Here is an 18,236-nt window from a genome sequence, read left to right on the forward strand (position 1 = left end):
TGTGTTGGGCTCTGTGCTAACAGCACAGAGCCTACCTGGGATTCTCTCTCCCTCTCTCTCTGCCCCTCCCTCACTTGAAGGAGTATGTGGGTTTTCTTTCTCTCTCTCTCTCTCTCTCTCTCTCAAAATAAATAAACATTTATTAAAGAGTCTTTCACTTTGTACAGCTCTTCAAAGCTCTTCTCTTTCTGCTAGATTGGAAGCTGCCTGACTCATGTATCACTGAACAAAGCCAATCTTTAAAATTTACTCAATTGAATTTTCTTCTTTAGCAGTTTTGGCAATCAGAATGAGACCCAAAGGAGGCTATTGATGGCTTTGGGAACAATGAGAAACACAGGTGTTGGTGCCATTGAACCCTTTGAGTTCTCTGTCTTTCTCAATGTTTCCAAAAGACATGGTAAGTTCCTCTCATGTCTGAGCTCTGACTTCTTCTTATGTTTGAGTTTCTGACCTAATTGACTTTTCTAGTCCAGGGTTTAACAGATCAGCCTGAGCTAGCAGATGGTTCCACTAAAGCCTGTAGACCATAGTCCATTATTAGTTCACAGTCCTGATTTATTGGGTGTTGTTCCTTCAGTTTATAGTTCCACTATGGGACCTGCTAGTTTTGTTTGTGTGCACCTAAGGTAGTATAAACTGTTTTTAGGCAACAGACTTGAGCAATGGAAACCTGAGAACGGTAAAAGGGCCCACAGAGACCACTGAGCTGAAGTAAACAGGCTCATTAAGTGACCCACCTCGAAATAACCACAGGCTCAAACTGACCAATTATAACAAGGCATAGTTCCTAAGATTACCAAAAAAGGGAGAATTCCACATATCTCCAAACTCCCTCACTCTGCTCTAAAAACTGGCTTCTCACCACTGTCTGATAGCTCAGAGCCTGCTTAGCATTCTTTCTCTGCCCCTCCTCTTCCCTCGAAATAAATAAATAAACATTAAAAACAAAAAAGAATTCTTACCAGAATCAGCTCTCCTAGATTTCTGTCTGTAGTGCAGGGTCAAGAGAAGAAGGTAAAATTTCACATCCCCTTCGTCTTAAAATTCAGACACTTGTGAATCTGGTTTTGGGGTACATATTGTTTATTGATCCTCTCTCTCCCAGATACAGCTATTGCTTTTTTATTTGTCTCATTTTGTGTTCTGAGAACTTGGCTTGGCTTTCTTGCCTTCCTGGGGAAGGCAGATCGTCAGTTTTTCATGTGTAGGCAATTCAGCCATCAGTTTAGGGACCCCAAGAATATGGCCAGACAAAACTGTGGGTTGTACTCTCTGGCTAGGTCCAATGCACTTTTGCCAGCTCTCAGGGAAATTGTCTAAGTTTTCCTCTTGGTTATCTTTGGGAGTGGTTCTGGATCTTGGGAAGGCTTTTGCACCTTTTGCACCCTCTTTGGTGATGTTTGTTGCATCCAAGGGTAAGTCATAAAAGACTTACTGGTTTGTGTTGAGTTACTTGATAGGTATACCTTTGGTTTAAAAAAAGTAAAAAACAGAAAAAACAAACAAACAAAAAAACCAACAGGTGGTGGGAGAGTTCAATACTGCCAGGTATATTTACTCTTTGTCCTAGCTGAATACAACCTGAAAATGCATTTGAAAGAATTTTTTTTTAATTTTTTTTCAATGTTTATTTATTTTTGGGACAGAGAGAGACAGAGCATGAACGGGGAAGGGGCAGAGAGAGAGGGAGACACAGAATCGGAAACAGGCTCCAGGCTCTGAGCCATCAGCCCAGAGCCTGACGCGGGGCTCGAACTCACAGACCGCGAGATCGTGACCTGGCTGAAGTCGGACGCTCAACCAACTGCGCCACCCAGGCGCCCCTGAAAGAATTTTTTTAAGAAGGTCTATAGTCAGAAGTTGGCCAAATTAGAGCTGACATTCAGAGTCCGTAAGGACCATTTTTTTTAAAGCCCTCTCCTTTAAACTAAAATGAAACTATGAAACAGAGGGAAAGAAAAGCATTCTGAAGCCATTGTGGAAGAATTTGCTAAAATGTTCCAAAGACCCAAACTATAAGTCTAAAATGTAGGAATCTTTTGATTTCCAACTTAGCTGAAAATATTCTCCTTGGTATAAAGAAGCAGATTGAAGATAATGTGGTTGGATGGGTGTGTCAGTCTCTTGATATCATTCAGGCTTAAAAACAACTTAATTTATGAAAACAATTTAAAAACAACTATCCTTGTCTTAACAATTGAATCTTTACAAAAACAGAAATGCAGCTCTACAAGCAACTCAAAGCTTACTTGTCCTATTTATCAATGCTAAAACCTCCCCTATTCATCTCAGAAGGCACGTAGATACTGTAAAAGATCTGGACTTTGGGAACAAAGGTCCTTCTTAGAGAAATTTACATTCTTTCTCTGTGCCTATGATATATAAATATTCCTGGTCTTCCCCAAGAACCAGGGCCTATATCTTTCAAATGCAAACTTCAGGGAGGTAATTCTAATCAGAAGGACAAAACAAAGTTATTTGGAAACTAAGCCTATGAAAAATCTTAAAAGTCTTCTCTACAAATATTAGTGAAAGGCTTAAGCCATCTAAGCAAGTAAACAACTTATTCCATCTGCCAGAAACACAATTTGGGTTCAACTGTTTTTTATAAACTAGTGAGTTTTGCATTATTGAACCCTTGCTGGGTGAGCCAGGGAGATCCTGGGCCCTGGGGCCTCAATGTGGCCAAACCAAGAGGAGTCATCAAAGGTTCTTGGTCTTGTCTTGAGAAAGAATTCAAGGACTGACGTGCAATACAGTGGATGAGTCACACAAGAGGGAAGCTGTGTTAAAGTGAAAGGTACACCCTCAGGATAGAGCAAACAAGCTCAAGACAGAGACCTACACGCTTTGGGGGTTGGGATTCTATCTTTTACTGACAGTCTTTAATTAGGGGGTGGAATATTCATTACTTGGGGCAGGAAGCATGGTTTCCCACTTTTTCCTCCCAATTAGATCAGGGGTTTCCTGTCATGGCACCTGCCATCTTGGGCCTGTCTGGTTTGACCTGGCTTCTTTATGGCTTCATGGCTTCTGCCAGGAAAGGCCTCCTGCCTTCCCCATAGCTGGCTATGACTTCCTCATTGCTAACCTCCAGGCATCCCGTTAGAACCCAACAAACTGCCTGCTCTAACAGAACCTGTCTCATGAGTAAAATTTTAACATAAAAGCTATATTGGGGTGCCTGGGTGTCTCAGTTGGTTAAGCATCAGACTTTGGTTCAGGTCAAGATCTTGCAGTCTGTGAGTGGAGCCCTGCATCAGGCTCTGTGCTGACAGCTCAGAGCCTGGAGCCTGCTTCAGATTCTGTGTCTCCCTCTCTCTGTGTCCCTTCTCCACTTGTGCTCTCTCTCTCTCAAAAAATAAATAAACATTAAAAAAATTTAAAATAAAAGCTATAAGATCTTTATTTGTATCTAGCTATATGTTCATGTATATCTATGTATGTTTTAGATGTGTGATATTTTTTTTACCTCCAGGTGGAATTGCCAAAATTAATTTGTAAAGAATTCTATTTAATTGGCCTAACAAAAATCAAGAATCTGTATGGGAATTAAAGATACAACATAGAAAATATAGTCAATGGTGGGGCGCCTGGGTGGCTCAGTGGGTTAAGCGTCCGACTTTGTTTCAGATCATGATCTCATAGTTCATGAGTTCGAGCCCCATGTGGGGCTCTGTGCTGACAGCTCAGAGCCTGGAGCCTGCTTCAGATTCTGTGTCTCCTTCTCTCTCTGCCCCTTCCCTGCTTGCAGTCTTTGTCACTCAAAAATAAATAAACACTAAAAAAAAAAAAAAAAAAGAAGAAAATATAGTCAACGGTATTGTAATAGCATTGTATGGTGATGGATGGTAGCTACATTTGTGGTGAGCACAGCATAACATATAGATTTGTTGATCATTGTGTTATATATCAGAAATTAAAGTAACATTGTGCATCAACTATACTTCAATTAAAAAAAGAAAAAAAATAAGCATTTATACAAATCAAGTGTTCTTTCAGAAATGTGGAAACTAATGTTTTTCAAATTCATGTCATCTAGGATAATCTTAGCTAAATAACAGCTCATTTAAGTTCAATAGTTTAATTAAAACAGGCATATCTTTACAGTTATAAACTTTTATTCTAGCTAAATTTACTAAAAGTCATATAAGCTCATGTTATCTCTTACAGAATTTGTCAGCAAGAAAGATAGCTTAATGTGATGGTTGGCAGTTTAAAGTCTCAATGATATTTTAATGACTAATGTAAACATAATTATTAAGAACAAGTAAATTACACAGATGTAAATAAGATAAAAGTTTATAAACTCTTCAATAATAATTATACTTAATGCTATATCTACTTAAAAATAGTTTCCAATTCTTTTTGGTAACTTAAAACCTTAAAGTTATACTAAGCTAAGTTAAATGATGGATATTCATTGAATATCCAGATCATTTCCAAATAAGATAAAATATTGCAACATTAGTTACTGAACATTATCTACTTTGGGTTTCTCATTATAGAGGAACTGAAGATATTTGGGTATATTAGTAAATATTTTATATGCCACATTGAAAAATGCACTGTAGAGAAGAATGTACTTCTAGAAATCAGAAAATGTATTCATATACTTGTCAATCCACAGAATGCTAGTGTAACAGCTCACAATTGCTTATGTCTTAGTTTTCACTAGAAATTAAGGATTCGATTCTAAGTATTACAAATTCTAACCAATACATGTAATCAAAACTACTTAAAATTAATTAGTGGTAAAAGAAAAAAACATGTATGAAAAGTAGTTAAGGAGAGTAAAATGAATTTTTGGATGAGATGAAATATACAGAGACCCAGTGGGGCTCAGTCCACTGATACTGAGCATGTGATTTATGATCCTGTGGTTGTGATTTTGAGCCCCATGTTGGGCAGAGATTACTTTTTTAAAAAAGTATGAGAAAAATAAAATAATAAAATAAAATAAAATGTAAGAAGTATGGAAAATGTGTTTTTTGTCTTCAAGTAAAATGGTTGTTTCACAATAAGGAAGAGGAAAATATAGGAAAAAGCCTAAATGGATATATATATATATTTTTTTTTTTTTTTTTAAATTTTTTTAACGTTTATTTATTTTTGAGACAGGGGGAGACAGAGCACAAATGGGGGAGGGTCAGAGAGAGAGGGAGACACAGAATCTGAAACAGGCTCCAGGATTTGAGCTGTCAGCACAGAGCCTGACGCAGGGCTCGAACTCATGGGCCACGAGATCACGACCCGAGCTGAAGTCGGACGCTTAACCGACTGAGCCACCCAAGCGCCCCTGGATATATATTTTTAAAAAGCTATAGATGCTTTCTGGAAAATGAGTCATAGGGAAAGCATTTTATGTGTGGTCAAACTGGCTAAGATTGGAATAAATTTATTCAAGTTCTTAAAGAATGAGTTTTAATATCAAAAGTACACTTGTGCAAAATTAGAATTTGTTTTTCTACTGACCTGTTGAAGAATGGACTTAGACTACTTTCTTACACCAGGCACAAAAATAAACTCAAAATGGATGAAAGACCTAAACATAAGACAGGAAACCATCAAAATCCTAGAGAAGAAAACGGGCAACAACCTCTTTGACCTTGGCTGCAGCAGCTTCTTACTCTACTAGACATGTCTCCAGAGGCAAGGGAAATAAAAGCAAAAATGAACTATTGGCATCTCATCAAGATAAAAAGCTTCTGCACAGCGAGGGAAACAATCAGCTTGGATAAAGAGTTAATATCCAAGGGGCGCCTGGGTAGCTCAATTGGCTAAGCATCCAACTTCAGCTCAGATCAAGATCTCACAGTTCGTGAGTTCGAGCCCTGCATTGGGCTCTGTGCTGACAGCTCAGAGCCTGAGGCCTGCATTGGATTCTGTGTCTCCCTCTCTCTCTGCCCACCCCCCCACCTTCTGTCTCTGTCTCTGTCTCCAAAATAAATACACATTTAAAGAAAAGAATTAGTATTCAAAATCTATAAAGAATTTACCAAACTCAACACCCAAAGAACAAATAATCCAGTGAAGAAATGGGCAAGAGACATGAATAGACACTTTTCCAAAGAAAACATCCAGATGGTTAGCAGACACATGAAAAGAGGCTCAACATCACTCATCATCAGGGAAATACAAACAAAACCCACAATGAAATACCACCTCACACTTGACACAATGGCTAAAATGAACAACTCAGGAAGCAACAGATGTTGGGAAGGATGTGGAGAAAGGTGGACACTTTTGCACTGCTGGTGGGATGCAAACTGGTACAGCCACTCTGGAAAACAGTATGGAGGTTCCTCAAAAAATTAAAAGTAGAACTATCCTGTGACCTAGAAATTGAACTACTAGGAGCTTATTCAAAGGATACAGGAGTGCTGATTCAAAGGGGCACATGCACCCCAGTGTTTATAGCAACACTATCAACAATAGCCAAAGGATGGAAAGAGCCTAAACTGATGAATGGATAAAGAAGATGTGTTTTACATATACAATGGAATGTAACTCAGCAATCAAAAAGAATGAAATCTCACCATTTGCCATAACTAGAGTGTATTATGCCATGTGAAATATGTCAGTCAGAGAAAGACAAATACCATACATATGATTTCACTTATATGTGGAATTTAAGAAACAAAACAGATGAACATAGGGGATGGGAAGGAAAAATAAGATAAAGACAGAGAGGGAGACAAACCAGAAGAGATTCTTAAATATAGAGAACAAACTAAGGGGTGTTGGTGGGGTTTGGGTTGGGGATGGGCTAAATGGGCAATGGGCATCAAGGACACTTGTTGGGATGAGCACTGGCTATTATATGTAAGTGATGAATCACTAACTTCTATTCCTGAAATCATTATTACACCATATGTTAACTAATTTGTAATTAAATTTAAAAAAGGGGGGCGCCTGGGTGGCCCAGTTGGTTAAGCTGTCTGACCTCAGCTCAGGTGGTGATCTCACAGTTTGTGAGTTCAAGCCTCATGTCAGGCTCTGTGCTGACAGCTCAGAGCCTGGAGCCTGCTTCAGATTCTGTGTCTCCCTCTCTCTCTGTCCCTCCCCCACTTGTGCTCTGTCTCTCTCTCAAACAAATACATAAATAAACATAAAAAAAGAAAAAAAAAGAAATAACCTATGTTCATCAATAGGAAATTGGTAAAGCAAATGTGGTACATTCGGGTTTAGCAAAGAATGGAGAAGTTTTTTCTATAGTAGAATGATATTTATATTTGTATTTTAATATATTTGTGCATACTCATATGTAATAATCCAAGATATATTATTCAGTGAAAAGAAGTCTAGGCACATCTTTTGTTTCTAAGTCATTTGAACCCAAATATTTTGAACTGAAGAATGGAATGGAAGTATTTCATTTTCTTGGAGTAGCTTTTAGTGCAACTGCTTGTGGCTCAAAGAATTTGAAATCTTGAATGTAGGTTAAGATAATCTCAGATTGGTATTGCTCACAGACAACCAGTGGTGGAAGCAAATAGAAAATTTTCTCCAGAGGAAGATTTAGTTATTCTATGCATCAAAAAATAATGCCTCAAGTAATTTTTCATGTGCAGTGTCTACAGAGTCAAATATAATCAGACACACAAAGAAACAAGGTACTATGAGCCAGGACCTGCAGAAATAAAAGACAACAGAAACAGAACCCCAAATACATAATATTAGAATTATCAGACAGACTTTAAAACAACTACCCTAATTATAATAAAAAATATAGAAGCTAAGCTTGTAAGATTCAGAAAAAGTGATAAAATTAACATAGCAAATTAGAAAAGAACATTTGAAATCCTAGAACTTAAAGATATAGTGACTGAAATTAAGATATGAATGGACATGCTTAAAAGAAGATTAGACTGAACTGAAGAAGAGATTAGTAAACAGGAAGATAGGTAAGTAAAAATTGCACAGAATGCAGAATGTAGAAATTAGAAAGTCACAGATTAAGTGACATTATGACTAGAGTGAGAAGTTCTAACAAATTTAATTTGAGAGCAGGAAGGAGACAATGGGGCAGAGACAAAATTGAAGAAATAATGACTGAGAAATTTCCAGAACTAATGGTACGTTAGCCCACAGACTCAAGTAATTAGTGAATCCTGGGTGGTTCAGTCAGAGGAACATGTAACTCTTGACCTCTGGGTTGTGAGTTAGAGCCCCACATTGGGTATAGAGATTACTTAAGAAAAAAAGTCTTTATAAAAAGAAATTAGTGAATCCTAGGCAGCATAAATTTTAAAATACATCATAGCAAAATGGCAAAACAAATTAAAATGGTGAGAGTGGACATTCTTATCTTGTTCCTGACCATGGGGGAAAGGCTCTTCGTTTTTCCCTGTTGAGGATGATATTAGCTGTGGGTCTTTTATATATGGCCTTTATGATGTTAAGGTATGTTCCATCAATCCCTACTTTGTTGAGGGTTGTTATCAAGTATGAATGCTATATTTTGTCAAATCCTTTTTCCGGGTCTGTTGAGAGGGTCACCTGGTTCTTATCCTTGCTTTTATTAATGTGGTGTTTCATGTTGATTGGTTTGTGAATATTGAACGAACCCCGCAGCCCAGGAATAAATCCCACTTGATCGTAGTAATTCTTTTAATGTACTGTTGAATTTGATTTGCTAGTATTTTGTTGAGAATTTTGTATCCATGTTCATCAGGGATATTGACCTGCAATTCTCCTTTTTAGTGGGCTATTTGTCTGATTTTGGAATCAAGGTAATACTAGCCTTGCAGAATGAATTTGGAAGTTTTCCTTCCATTCCTATTTTTTGAAACAGTTTGAGAAGAATAGATATTAACTCTTTTTTAAATGTCTGATAGAATTCTCCTGGGAAGCCATCTGGCCCAGGACTGTAGTTTGTTGGGAGATTTTTGATTACTGTTTCAAAATCTTTGCTGGTTATGGGTCTGTTCAAATTTTCTATTTCTTCCTGTTTCAGTTTTGGTAGTTTGCATGTTTCTAGGAATTTGTCCATTTCTTCCATATTGCCCAGTTTGTTGTCATATAATTTTTCATAATATTCTCTTATAATAGTTTGTATTTCTGAGATGTTGGTCTGGGATTCTGAGATGTTGGTTGTGATCCCATTTCATTTGTGATTTTATTTATTTGGGTTCTTTCTCTTTTCTTTTTGATAAGTCTGGCTAGGGGTTATCATTTTTATTAATTCTTTCAAAGAACCAGCTCTTAGTTTCTTTGATCTGTTCCTCTGCTTGGCCCATCCTCGCAGTTGTGGACTCCATTCAGATTTATACCTCAGTTCCAGCATTTTTAGTTCAGCCTGAATAGATTTTAGCTCTTTTATCTCTATAACAAGTGATTCTCTAGTGTGTTCTATGCTTTTTTCAAACCCTGGTAGACTCCTCATGATTGTTATTTTAAATTCTAATTCCGACATCTTACTTTTATCTGTATTGATTAAATTCCTAGCTGTCATTTCTTCCTGTTGTTTCTTTTGGGGTGAATTCCTCTGTCTTGTCATTTTGGAAGGGGGAAAAATAAAAAAATAAAATTAAAATTAAAAAATTAAAAAATTAAAAAAAAATTGGGGCGCCTGGGTGGCTCAGTCAGTTATGCATCCAACTTCGGTTCAGGTCATAATCTCACAGTTTCTGAGTTCAAGCCCCGTGTCAGGCTCTGTGCTGACAGCTCAAAGCCTGGAGCCTGCTTCAGATTTTGTCTCCCTCTCTCTCTGCCCTTCTGCTCAGTCTCTGTGTATCTCTTTCTCAAAAATAAACATTAAAATTTTTTAACTTAAAAAAATAATAAAGGAAGGCAGATTCTAGATGTGTTTTGGTCTGCTTGTTAAGGGAAGCTTCCACAGGTCATTTTTTCTGTTTATAGATGGCAGCTTTGTTCTCTAAGACTTCCAGTCGATTTCTTGGGTGTTCAGAATGATTTGATATTTAGCTGTTTGGGAGAGGAGGCACTTAGGTTTGCCTTACTCCTACCTCATCAGAACACCCCCCTTTTAACCTTAACATTTGATCACACCTCTCAGTAAGTTTCGGGTCTGATGAAAAGGGGATTATTGTTAAAGTAACCAGATTAGACTCAAGGTGGAGCGACTCATGGTAAACCTCATGTCAGCAAATCAAAACTTCACTAAATTTCTATGCTGGGCTCTCCTAGAAAAGGAAAGCTTAGATCAGCCAGTCACTGCTTGTCTGCTCAGCATAAGTTACCTGACTTGACTCTAAGATGTCCCTTTGCTCCAAATAAGGAAAGTAATCCTGTCTTAACCAACCAGCAAATGCCTAGTATAACTTCTTTGTAAAAATCTGTAAAAATCTCTCACCTTATACAGCTCTGTGAAACTCCCTTCTCTCTGCTAGGTTGGATGCTGCCAAATTCATGAATCACCCAATAAATGCAGTAAGATCTTTAAAATTTACTCAGTTGAATTCTGTTCTTTCAACAAACGAATTTAATTTATAAAGAAGAGTAGAAGAGGTAACTGAGAAATGAGGAAAACAAAATAATCTTGTATGGGATTTTTTTTTTAATTTTTTAAATATTTATTTATTTTTGAGAGAGAGAGAGAGAGAGAGAGAGAGAGAAAGAGAGAGAGAGCATGAGCAGTGGAGGGGCAGAGAGAGAGGGAGACACAGAATCCAAAGCAAGCTCCAGGCTGTGAGCTGTCAGCACAGAGCCCAATGTGGGGCTGGAGCTCACAAACCATGAGATCATGACCTGAGCCAAAGTCAGACGCTTAACCGACTGAGCCACCCAGGCACCCGTTTGTTTGTTTTTGTTTTGATCCTGGAATTTCCTGATTTGGAGTAAAATTGTCTTTTAAGAACACGTGTGATTGCCTGAAGTCAAGGCTCTTGATGGGCCCAGAATCCAGGGTTGGTTCTGGCCCCTGATGAGGATTTATTTGTATCCCAATGATGTAAACAACCAAGCCCAAGGGTCCACTGTACAGAAGATCCAAAAGCAGTCCAGGGCCTTTGGGCTATTGTTTGGTGCAGGAATCACTGGGAGCCTGCAATACTATTCATCTATAGGGGCTTTAATAGCAGAGTGTATATACTGAGAAGTTCCATGAGGTATCACATGTCTTTTGAGCCTGTGAGCTCCATGACATCAGGGCTGGGCCCCTTTATTTCCCTGCTGTAGACTCCTGCCTAGGGCACCCCACCACACATACATACACAATAGTTAACATGTAGTCTTTGTGTGTGTGTGTGTGTGTGTGTGTGTGTGTGTGTGTGTGTATACTGCCCAAATATTTGTTGGCTAAATGATAAAATAGAACCAAGTCTTGCAAAGGCATCACAGCTATTTCCTCTTGTATTAGTTTTCTCAGGCTGCCATAACAAAACACCACACACTGGGTGGCTCCGGTAACAGACATTTAAGGTTTGGCAGGTGTGATTTCCCCTGAGGGAAACTTTTCCTTGGCTTGCTGACTGTAGTTTTCTCCCTGTGTCCTCACATGGCCTTCCCTCTATGTGCACATCCCTCATGTCTCTTCTTCTTCTTGTAAGGACACCAGACCTACTGGATTAGGGCCCCACACTTTCAACCTCATTTAACCTTAGTTACTCAAAGACACTATCTTCAAATGCAGTTATATTAGGGATTAAGGCATCAACATATAAATTTGGGGGGTGGGATACGATTTAGTCCACAACACTCCTCACCTGCAGGCCCCTCACTGTCCTTCCCCTTATGTACCCACTTCCTTCTCTTTTTCTCCCTCTCCACAGACTCACTTTCTGTTTCTCTATGGCTTTATCTCATTCACCCTTTTAGAAGTTCACTCAACAGAAGTGAGTGGAATCTGCTGAGTTCACAGCACAGGAGCCCCATGGTTTTGACTCAGACCTGTTTTGCTTGGCTTCATGACGGGAGTTTTCCTATGGGTCACCTCTCCTCGGTTTGCTACGATCCACATCACTTCCATGCTGTGGCACTGGCCCCCTTGGCTCATCCTCAGGTGGGTCTGGCCCCCATGGGCATTCCAGATGGAAATCCCAAGTTAGAGCCTCTGAGTCCCAAATTGTGAAACAAATCCAGCATGCACAGCTAGACTCACTTGTGGCTGTCAACTGACCAGCCAGAGGAGTCAGAGAAGAGGTCAAGGACAGGAGCTCCTCTAAAAAGGAGCTTTGGTGTTTTGGAGGAAAGGAGTGGCAGAGAAAAAATTGGTCCATATCTTGAACGAGATTCCCAGCCTTTCTTTGTCCCTCTCTCTTTGTCTTTCTCTCACTCAGGCATGTTTTAACCCCAGTAAAGTGGTCTGTTTTTCACATTGTTCTATTTGGCCACTATTACACACAAGTACCCTATTAATGCAATAGCACTGCACATAATGTCACCCAACCACTCACACACACACACACACACACACACACACACACACTATGCACACATGCACACCCCAATAGGCATATGCTATACCACCTACACACTCCACAATAATCCCACTACAGACACCCTATTAAGCACATGAATACTCACTACTCACACCTATATATGCAATCCCAACTCCTTACACACATGACCCCACTACACTCATACCCAACAACTCATACATAATTACATGAAATACCTTCCACTATTTACCTCACTACTCACAAACACCCATCACTCTCTCTCTCTCTCTCTCTCTCTCTCTCTCACACACACACACACACACACACACATGAGCACCTCATTACATACAACTTCACATATATATACCACAGTACCCAGCACACATAGTACTCACACATACACACCCCTACACAAACTCTCACTACTTACATATAATCCCACTACATACACACAAACTCCCTACACACACACACACACACACCTCACCACCTGCATATACATATGCACACAACCTACACACATGCACACACACTTCCAAACACAAAACCATGTACACTCACCACACAACACTGTACATTGCTCCCCACCACACAGAAAACTCACTATGCTATACACACACACACACACACACACACACACACACCTTCTACAGATATGCACACATACACTATACATACACAACCTTCTTCACACATACACACCTCTATATGCACTCATACACATATACTTTCACTCCATTATCTACACCCTCCATATCCACACATACTTACCCACTCCATTACACACGTGCACACAAATCCACAAACACATATACATAAGCCTCACCACCTTCTTTTCTACCATTTTGATGATAATTTTCTCCATATTCACAGCCTGCTTTTGACTGCCCATCCTACCCATCCAAATTTCATTTCCCACCATCCCTACTCAGATTCCTTTCTCTAGCCAAGCTAATCACTTTCCTTTTTTTGCAGACTGTGAACTCCTCCTGATTGCTGAAACCCCACTGCCTGGCACTAAGTAGGGGTCTCATAAATTTCTATTAAACTGAATTCTCTCTCTGCAAATGTTCTCTCCCTTCTTTACCCAGATCAGATATTTTATTTCCTTCAATACACAGCTTAAAATTCATGGCCACTGCACTGTAGCTCTCTTATCTGACATTCTTCTAGGAAGTGTTCATCAATTTTGTACCATACTCCTTATGTACCAGGATGTCAAAACTGAAGCTGTGAGCTAAGCAGAAGACATCAGATACCAAACTTAGTAAGAGGCGCCATGGTAGAGTGTTCAAGGCAGTTAGTCCAGCACTTGCTTCCTGACTTTTGAGCTTCCCCACCCATTTCTCAGATATAAGAGTAGAGACAGTGGAACTGGAGGTGGAAGGGAATTTATGGAGTTTCTGTGGACAGAGATTCTGCAGCTTGAGTCTCATCCCCTTGGAGAGGGCTAGAGGAACTACCCCTTAACCTCAAACCTAGAGAGTGAGATGCAGTGGTAAAACTCAGAGAGGGTGACACACATTTCCTGAAGAAAGCATTCAAGTTGAAGGGGCTGTGGTAGGGGAGCCAGGGACAGTGGACTGCGGGTGTAATCTGCTTCTCACTGATGGTGGGGCAAGGACACAGGAGAGAGACTGACCTGGAACCAGAGCCCTTCCCAGGAGTACTGCCTGTGAGAGGAAGGGGATGTCACTGGTGACAGTCAATGGTGGAGAGGTCTGTCAGAGAAGCAAGGCCAGAGGGGCAGCCTACTGGAGAAGGGGCCCAGAAGCAGCAGCTGCAGAAGTCTAGCAGGGGCTCTGAAAAGCCCCATAGTTCCTGCAAGGTAGTCAGGTGTGAAAGTCTGTTGACCCTGCAGGCTGTGGAGCCAAATTAGAGGACAGCAGCAGGCTCTGGCCAAGTGAGAACCTCCCTGTCCACCCTCCCACACCTCTCCTCTGCTCATGAGGAGATGAGTGCAGAAGAAAACCATAGGGAGGCTCCAGTAAGCAAGCCCAGGCCTTGTGGGAGGGGAAGAGGCAGGCTGGGCAGTCCTGCACTTGAACAAAAGTTGAAGTGTGTACTATCCTATGGGGCTGGACCCTGTGCACATCTGAATCCAGATTGTATTTGTGACTTAAAGTGATTATAGGACAATTTCCAAGGAATAAACAGAAAAAGCTTGGAGTTTTTTTCATCTACTCTTCATCCACTGGCAGCGAGAGAGCTTCCCCCACATGTCAATATTAAAGGAACAATAGGTGACAGAAAAATTTTTTATTACATCTCAGTGTCATTGCTGGCACTGGTTATACGTGTGTCTCCTATTAAGTTTCTTAGTTTTTATATCTGTTGGTATTCCAAATGTGATCCTTGCATTGTCTTTAACCTGCCACAATGTCCTGCACTTTACTGGGGGCCATTAGTTAGTATGTGGGGGCAAACATTAGATTTGGCAGCCCTGGAAGGAGTGGGACTGAGTGTGGCTAGGCTTTCACGTGGCGGGGCCTTGAATAAGTCATCTCACCAGCCTCAGTGTGGGGTGCACCCATTGTGCTTACATTGGCTCCATGTTGTTTACGGTTCTTTAAGAGAGGGCTCAACCCACCAAATTCCCACAAAATTTGCTCATTCCAAGGAGTTAAATGTAACAACAGAGCTGTTTTCAGAGGAGAACAGTCCCATTTATCAGTGGACACTCAATGAAGCACTGTATGTGTAGTTTTCAGTGTATCTTACTGTTACTTATTAAATCTTCAACACAGATTTCAAGCTTTGGAGATATGTGAAAAGATTAAACTTATGTTTCTCATTATTAGGAACTCAGCAAGTGGAATATAGGTGATATACACCAATAAACCATAATAAAATGTAACTTTTAGATCACTTATCATTGTACAATTTGGGGGTATTTAGTACATTCACAATCAAACCATCACTATCTAGTTCCAGAATTACTTTTGTCATTCCAAAAGGAGACTCTGTACCTAGTAAGCAGTCACTCTTTGTTGCCATTTCAGTAAAATCATGAACATAATTTCTTTAAGCCATTTTATCATCTTATCCATAAAAGGTCAGACTGACAATCCAGAAAAAAAAATCTTCCAAGAAATCCAGTGGGAATAACTATATTGTCACATATGTCATATATTTGAAGACTAATTAAAAACATGGTTTTATTCTGGGGGCACCTGGCTGGCTCAGTCAATTAAGCGTCCAACTTCAGCTCAGGTCATGATCTCATGGTCTGGGAGTTGGAGCCCCTGCATCTGGCTCTGGGCTGACAGCTCAGAGCCTGGAGCCTGCTTCCGATTCTGTCTCTCTCTCTCTGCCCCTTCCCTACTCTCACTCAAACACACACACACACACACACACACACACACACACACACTCTCTCTCTCTCTCTCTCAAAATAAACGTTAAAAAATTTTAATAAAAAGTATGGTTTTATTCTGGCTAAGTTTTAGCCCTATTTCTAGGAGTAGGATAATTTCTTTTAATGTTTATTTTTGAGAGACAGAGAGAGACAGAGCACAAGCAGGGGAGGGGCAGAGAGAGAAGGAGACGCAAAGCAAAGCAGGCTCCAGGCTCTGAGCATCCCTTCTCTCTTATTCATGAATACCAAGGACTTCCAGGAATATAAGGAAAGGCTTTAATGTGACAAATAGATCCAAAGAAACAGATTAGAGCAACTTGGAAGAAACAGTGGATTCTATGGATTCTTCAAAGATTTAACAATTTTCTGAGAGATAATATTCCACTCAAAACAAAAGCAGTTATTAAAAAGAAACATCTAGAAAACAAAGCAAAGCTCTTGGAAATTAAAAAATATGGTGACAGGGGAAAAAATCAATAGGACTGGAAGATAAAGTTGAAGAAACCTCCCCAAAAGTGGAACAAAATTACAGATGGAAAAATAGGAGAAAAGATTAAACACAGCAGGTCAGTAGAGGAAATCCATCATCTGAACAGTAAGAGTTCCAGAAAAAGAAAGCAAGAAAACAGTGGAGAAGCAACATTCAATGAAGTAATTACATTTTCCAGAACTGAAGAACATTAAGATTTTGATCAGAAGAGTTCAGAGTGCTGAGCACATAGGGTGAAAACAGACCATCACCAAGATATATCATCACAGATCACTGGGGGAAAACAACAGTTCTAAGAGCTTCAAGAGAAAAGAAAACTGGTCACATAAATATGTCTTCTAGCAGCCATAGTAGAGCAATGCCTTTGAAATTCTGGATGAAAATGATATCCAACTGCATGTTATTAAACTTATCAATAATAGAAGATAATAAAGGCATTTTCAGACACTTACAATCTTAAGCATTTTACCTGTCACACAAATTAAACATGGGAACACACAAGACAAAACCAGGAAATCCAACATAAGAGGCAAAGGGATGGCAATATGCAGTGGAGAGAAATTAGTCAGAGTGGAGCAGGGGCAAGGGCTCGCTCCATAGCTGTGCTGACCTTCCCCTCAAAGTGAATGAAGGCACAGTGAAAGTCAATGGAACCATCACTTTTATTGATGATTTTAACAAGAATGATAGTGGATGGCAGAGACCAGGAAAAGTGTACGTTCCTAACACAAATGATGTAAACAGAAGCTTTAGGACTCTCTTTTTCAATTAATATTTTAGCAAGAGCATTTTTTTCTAAAACTGAAAAGCAGAAATAAAAATCTTGCTTAACTGAAAGGAATTCTAGGGACTCCTGGGTGGCTCAGTCGGTTAAGTATCCGACTTTTTTTTTTTTTTTTTTTAATTTTTTTTTTTTCAACATTTATTTATTTTTGGGACAGAGAGAGACAGAGCATGAACGGGGGAGGGGCAGAGAGAGAGGGAGACACAGAATCGGAAACAGGCTCCCGGCTCTGAGCCATCAGCCCAGAGCCTGACGCGGGGCTCGAACCCACAGACCGTGAGATCGTGACCTGGCTGAAGTCGGACACTTAACCGACTGCGCCACCCAGGCGCCCCAGTATCCGACTTTTGATTTCAGCTCAGGTCATGATCTCATGGTGGTTTGTGGGATGGAGCCCCTACGTTAGGCTCCACACTGGCAGTACAGAGCCTGCTTGGGATTCTCCCTCCCTCTCTCTGCCCATCCCCCACTCATGCAGATACACAGGAAGTTGCTTACAACAGTGGCCTATAGGAGTGGTGAGCCTCTGGGAAAGAAAGGAGACTTTGCCATTCACTGTTTTATTCTTTTGACTTGTGTATCCCAAATAGTAATTGTTCAAATATGAATATATTCCCTAAGTTAAAGAGATGGAGAGATGGAGTGAAAAAAACTGACCATGTATAGTAGCATGTAGTTTAATAAAACTTACCTCAGTTTTAAGTATATAAAACTATTTAATATATATTAATATGTTCACTATAAATGTACTTAATGGATGGTGATGGAAACCGTTTCTTTTGTAGGCTACAAAGAAGTTTGAAAGTGCTAAACCAAATGTCTCTGTAACTATAAAAATCCTTTCCTACAATACTTACTGAGCAGCCACTGGGTCTTGGCTCCTACCAGATCTAAAATGTTTGTGCACCAGTGGGTTAGATGCGTATATGGAATCAGAAAACATCCATCTTTCTGTTAGTATCCAGGTGCAGTGTCCATTTGTGTCTACTCTTGGTCTTCCTATATAACTTAGTGCTTGGGAGAGACTCTAGACAATTGAGAATTTAGGGCTTTGTAGAACATACCACTTTGAAGAAACTGAAAAAAAAAAAGATGACAGGACACTATTGTTACATCATTTTTTTAAATAAGGGATTTTTAAAAAAATGTTTATTTACTTTTGAGAGAGAGAGAGAGCGCAAGTGGGGAAGGAGCAGAGGGGGAGGGAGACACAACCTGAAGTGGGCTCCAGGCTCCTAGTTGTCAGCACACAGCCCA

General features: G+C 39.8%; 1 protein-coding gene across 1 annotated transcript in view; it reads right to left on the minus strand.

The window, feature by feature from the left end:
* Window positions 1–1,588, minus strand: part of NINL (ninein like) — a 195,443-nt gene extending 193,855 nt beyond the window's left edge. The window contains exon 1 of the mRNA XM_045443705.1: window positions 966–1,588. The gene's annotated coding sequence lies outside the window, so the exon portion shown is untranslated. The remainder of the gene's footprint in view (window positions 1–965) is intronic.
* Window positions 1,589–18,236: the final 16,648 nt, after the last annotated feature.

Source organism: Leopardus geoffroyi, chromosome A3 (genome assembly GCF_018350155.1).
Source record: "Leopardus geoffroyi isolate Oge1 chromosome A3, O.geoffroyi_Oge1_pat1.0, whole genome shotgun sequence".
NCBI classification, from domain to species: Eukaryota; Metazoa; Chordata; class Mammalia; order Carnivora; family Felidae; genus Leopardus; species Leopardus geoffroyi.